Source organism: Scyliorhinus torazame, chromosome 29 (assembly GCF_047496885.1).
Source record: "Scyliorhinus torazame isolate Kashiwa2021f chromosome 29, sScyTor2.1, whole genome shotgun sequence".
NCBI classification, from domain to species: domain Eukaryota; kingdom Metazoa; phylum Chordata; class Chondrichthyes; order Carcharhiniformes; family Scyliorhinidae; genus Scyliorhinus; species Scyliorhinus torazame.
Genome location: NC_092735.1, coordinates 39317023 through 39323082, shown reverse-complemented (window position 1 = coordinate 39323082; position 6060 = coordinate 39317023). Strand labels below are relative to the sequence as shown.

The following is a 6060-nucleotide window of genomic DNA, read 5'->3' as shown; positions in this document are numbered from 1 at the left end:
ACAATATACATTAATGATTTGGATGAAGGAATTGCAATATCTCCAAATTTGCAGACAACACTAAGCTGGGTGGCAGTGTGTGCTGTGAGGAGGATACAAAGAGGCTGCAGGGTGACTCGGACAGGCTGGCTGATGTCATAATATACACCAGTATATCATGGTGCAGACACACACTGATGGACACACAGTGGGACCAATCAACACACACAACACCGCAGCCAATCACCAGTTAGAGCGTTTGCAGGGTAAGAATGAACCTTTCCAATCCTTTCTCACCCACCTCCGGATCCTTGCGCAGTCCTGTAATTACGGGCCCACCTCCGACTCCATGATACGCGACCAGATCGTTTTCGGTGTTCAGTCGGAGCCCCTACGCCAGCAGCTCCTCAAGGTAAAGCAGCTCACCATAGCGACCGCCATCGAGACCTGCGTGCTACACGAACACGCCACTAGTCAGTATTCCCACATCCAAGCAGCTGAAACGCGCGGCAAGGTCCCCACGAGGCAGAACGGGTCCAAGCAATCGAGCAACTCCAGGGCCTCAGCCTGGATGAGGGCGGCCATTTTGCACGCTTTTCGCGGACTCCCGTGCTTGTGCGCACCGAACGAGGGGACGGCGACGTTGACGAATGTACTGCGCATGCGCACACCACGTATGACCCCACCGCGCATGCACGGTGGCGCAGCGAACATACTGACGCTACAACGTGCGGCAACTGTAGCTCCGCCCACTTAAAGCGGCAATGCCCTGCCAAATCCCGACGATGCCTGAGATGTGGCAAACTTGGCCACTATGCTGCTTTATGCAGATCAGCTCGGCCTGCCAACTCTTGTTGCTCTTGTCTCTCCTGCTGACGCGTCTGCCTTTCAGGACACCGACTTCAGGGCGCAGCTCGACGCCATCATCAACCAGCACCACAACGTGTTCGAGGGCATGGGCACACTCCCATACACCTACAAGATCTTATTGAAACAGAATGCCACGCCTGTGGTGCACGCACCTCGCACGGTCCCAGCACCCCTTAAGGACCGCCTCAAGCAGCAGCTGCAGGACCTCCAAGACCAAGGAGTGATTTCCAAAGTCACGGAACTGACCGACTGGGTCAGTTCCATGGTGTGTGTAAAAAAGGCCTTCCAGCGAATTGAGAATTTGCATTGATCCCAAGGATCTAAATCGCAATATGAGAGAGCACTATCCAATTCCCAAGCGCGAAGAGATCACATGTGAGATGGCTTGCGCCAAGCTCTTCACCAAACTCGACGCCTCAAAAAGATTCTGACAAATCCAGCTCGACAAATCCAGCAGGAAACTCTGCACATTTAACACCCCCTTTGGCAGATATTGTTCCAACAGGATGCCGTTTGGGATCATATCGGCTTCAGACGTATTCCATCGGATTATGGAACAAATGATGGAAGGCATTGAAGGTGTTCACGTCTATGTCGACGACATAATCATTTGGTCCACCACCCCGCAGGAGCATGTCAGTCGCCTCCAGCACGTATTCAGACGTATACATGAGCATGGCCTCCGCCTCAACAGGGCCAAATGCACTTTTGGTCAGACGGAACTCAAGTTCCTCGGGGACCACATCTCCCAGTTGGGTGTGCAGCCGGATGCGGACAAGGTAGCTGCTATCACAGCTGTGAAAACACCAGAGGACAAGAAGGCGGTCCTCCGATTTCTGGGCATAGTCAATTTTTTAGGGAAATTCATCCCTAACCTCGCCTCTCATACCACGGCTCTCAGGAACCTGGTCAGGAAGACGACAGACTTCCAATGGCTCCCTGCCCACGAGCGCGAATGGAGGGAACTCAGAACAAAACTGACCACGGCCCCGGTCTTAGCTTTCTTTGATCCAGCAAAGGAGATCAAAATTTCTACCGATGCCAGTCAATCCGGCATTGGGGCGGTGCTCCTTCAACGTGATGAGGCCTCATCATGGGCCCCTGTTGCATATGCGTCACGTGCGATGACCCCCACAGAGCAGCGCTACGCGCAGATAGAAAAGGAGTGCCTGGGCCTTCTGACCGGTGTCGTTAAGTTTCACGATTATGTCTACGGACTTCCTCAATTCACCGTCGACACCGACCATCGCCCGCTGGTCAATACAATACAGAAAGACTTGAACGACATGACGCCTCGCCTCCAGCGTATTCTTCTCAAGCTTCGGTGATACGACTTCCAGCTGGTATACACCCCAGGCAAGGACCTCATCATTGCTGATGCTCTCTCCAGGGCAGTCAACACTCCATGTGACCCAGCGGGATTCGTCTGCCAGGTTGACGCCCATGTGGCATTCGCGGCCTCCAATCTACCTGCCACGGATGAACGCCTCGTCCAAATTCGCCGCGAGACGGCGGCTGACCCCCTGCTACAGCGTGTCATGCACCATCTAACAGACGGGTGGCTCAAGGCGATCTGGCGGTAGTAGACGGGGTTCTTCAAAAACTGGACCGCATTGTCATCCCGCATAGCATGCGGCAGCTTGTCCTGGAACAACTACACCAGGGCCACCTTGGCATGGAGAAGTGCCGCCGACGGGCCCGAGAGGCAGTGTACTGGCCCGGCATCAATGACGACATCGCCAACACAGTGCTCAACTGCCCCACTTGTCAGCGCTTCCAGCCGGCCCAACCACGTGAGACACTGCAGCCCCATGAGTTGGTCACGTCACCATGGACCAAGGTGGGCATCGACCTGTTCCACGCGCTGGGTAGAGACTATGTCTTGATCGTGGACTACTTTTCGAATTACCCGGAGGTGATACGGTTGCACGACCTCACCTCGTCTGCAGTCATTCGTGCATGTAAAGAAACCTTTGCTCGCCGATACCTGGGGCGGCTTTGGTGTACTTGGAGCTGAAGATGGGCGGAATGCTCTTGGCGAGCGGTGTGGCTGCGGCTTTCGTCTTTTTGGTGGCGCCGTCTGGGGCACTGAAGGAAGGGGAATGTGAAGTATGTTTGTCATTTCTGGAGCGGTTTTACAACTCACTGACTGAACAAGGTATAAACTTCACTCCTGACGTTATAGAGGAACATCTAATCCAGGCATGCAAAGATGTCAGAAGCAAGGAGAACCGATTTTGCTATTACATCGGTGCAACGGCTGATGCAGCCACCAAGATAGTTAAAGAAGTCTCCAGACCCATGAGCAATCATGTGCCAGTTAATAAAATCTGTGAAAAACTGAAGAAGACCGACAGTCAGATTGTGATCTGAAATATGACAAACAAGTGGACCTGAGCACGGTTGATCTGAAGAAGCTGCGAGTCAAGGAGCTGAAGAAGATCTTGGAAGAGTGGGGCGAGTCGTGTAAAGGTTGCGCAGAGGAATCTGACTTCATTCGGAAAATCACTGATCTGGTGCCCAAATATGCCCCCCTCGCTGCCAAATCACGGAGCGAACTCTAGTGAAGCCCCAAGTGTGCCCTGCCACCACCACATTATTGTACAGTTCCATTGGTTTTTCCACTTGCCTTTTTTGTATTTATTAATAAAAAGGGGACTTTAATGTCTTGAGATTTGCTATAAAATAAACTGATTTTTGGGAAGTGTCCCTTGTGGTGTTTTGGGAGAAAGAAGTGCTTGTAAAAGTTGGATAAAAAGTTATGCTGGCTGGCTTTTTGAGCAGTGCTGTGGAAATGTGACCATCCAGCAGCTCCGAGGGTATAAAGATGAATTGTTTTATCGTTAACCCACTTCTACATTGTGATTTATCTTAAAGGCCTTTAGTTTAAATCTATTCTAATTGGGCTTAGTCTCCATTCTTGCAGTACTTCATGTGAAATGGATTTGGGACAGTCTGAACCTATCCCTAGTGGGCATGAGCTGTAAGCATAACTTTATTAGTTTGGTATTTTTGACACTCCAGTTCAGGGAGGTCCTGTGGCAATGGACCACGTGCCCAGGAATTTCCCAGTAGATCCATTTGGTGAAATGCACGTTGGACTGAGATCAACAAGGATCTGCAATCTTAATTTGTACTGTACAGCAATCCCTACTGGAAGATGTTATGTTTGTCGACACTGAAGAAATATGGGCCTGACTGAACTGCAATGATATCTCCTCATTCCCCTAACTTATTTGGCTCGAGAAACATTTGTATAGTGTGGACGCAAGTGTTGAGGGAGCTTCTGTGAGCATCAATGGGGGTGGGGAAGAAGCACCAGAGACTGCAGTCCAGAGGGGGCAGCAAAGGCACATTTCTTGGAAATACTAGCTACGAGTCTCAAGGGTGTGGGAAGTGAAATTTGCACTGGTGAATTCTTGAGTCCCTGGCTGTGGGCACGAGACTCGTAGCCATTCCCATTTCCAGCCCCATAAGGGGAAACGCCAATTAATTGCCCAGTTTCGCACGAGGCTGCCTGTACAGTGCAGACATCTATAACCCACTATTTTTTTGTTGTGTTTACAAAAATCTGTTCCTTGCTCATTAAACATTTTTAAAATGAAAAAAAAAGAAACCTCTGCTCGACACGCCATCCCGCTCACGGTTATGTCGGACACTGGCCCCTGCTTCGCCAGCCAAGAATGGTCCAACTTTGCCAGGCGGTACAATTTTGCCCATGTGGCGTCCAGTCCCCTGTACCCCCAATCCAACGGCAAAGCGGAGAAGGGAGTACATATCGTCAAACGGCTCCTCTGCAAGGCTGCCATGCTGGGTCCAATTTCTACCTTGCCTTGCTGGCCTATCGCTCTGCCCCGCTGTCCACTGGCCTGTCGCCAGCCCAGTTACTCATGTGTCGCACCCTGAGGACGACGGTGCCGTCCATCCATGTCCCAGACCTCGACCATGTTCCGGTCCTTCGCCGGATGCAGCTGTCTCGTGCACAGCACAAGGCGGCTCATGACTCCCGTGCAGCTGATCTCCCTGCTCTGGCTCCAGATGACAACGTCCGCGTCCATCTTCCGGATGGGGGCTGGTCTGCAACCGCTGTTGTCCTTCGGCAGGTGACCCCCCGATCGTTCCTGGTCCGTTTGCCGGATGGCTCTATTCTGCGCCACAATCGACGCACCCTTCGTCTCGTTCCACGCTCGCCACGTGATCCTCCAGTGTCGCCTCGCCCTCCTGCTGACCCTGCCACAGACTATGCAGAGCTCCCTGTCACTCTGCCTCTCCCTGACTTTGACGCAGTCCAGCCCGCTCCTGAACCGACGGCTCTCGACCCACCCTTGAGGCGGTCAACCAGAATTTGTCGCCCACCTCAGAGACTAAATTTATGAACTTTTCGAACTTATGGACTCTCTGAATTGTTTCGTTGCTTTGTTTGATCGTTTCCCTGGTTTGTATATCGTGTTGATCTCGTTATTCTTGTTGCATACTGCTTCTCTGCACCAGGCACCTTCCCATGTAAATAGCTTAGTTCTCATGTACGTAGTCCTGTAAATATGTCTTCGCACCCCACACGTAGTTAGGAACATTCTCACCATACATTATTTATTGCCACACACATACATTTCTTTATAAAAGGGGGGATGTCATAATATACACCAGTATATCATGGTGCAGACACACACACTGATCGACACACAGTGGGACCAATCAACACACACAGCACCGCAGCCAATCATCAGTTAGAGCACACTCACTGTAAAGACAGAGGGCATCAGAGTTCCCGCTCATCTGTGGACCTGTACACCTAGATCTCTATGACTTTCAATACTCTTGAGGGTTCTACCATTCACTGTATATTCCCTACCTGCATTAGACCTTCCAAAATGCATTACCTCACATTTGTCCGGATTAAACTCCATCTGCCATCTCTCCGCCCAAGTCTCCAAACAATCAAAATCCTGCTGTATCCTCTGACAGTCTTCATCGCTATCCGCAATTCCACCAACCTTTGTGTCGTCTGCAAACTTACTAATCAGACCAGTTACATTTGATCCCTGTGGAACACCACTGGTCACAGCCCTCCAATTAGAAAAGCATCCTTCTGTTGCTACTCTCTGCCTTCTATGACCTAGCCAGTTCTGTATCCACCTTGCCAGCTCACCCCTGATCCCGTGTGACTTCACCTTTTGTACTAGTCTACCATGAGGGACCTTGTCAAAGGCC

General features: G+C 51.2%; 1 pseudogene; it reads left to right on the top strand.

Moving 5' to 3' along the window:
• Positions 1-2831: 2831 nt before the first annotated feature.
• On the top strand, positions 2832-3553 carry LOC140404090 (mesencephalic astrocyte-derived neurotrophic factor pseudogene; annotated as a pseudogene).
• Positions 3554-6060: the final 2507 nt, after the last annotated feature.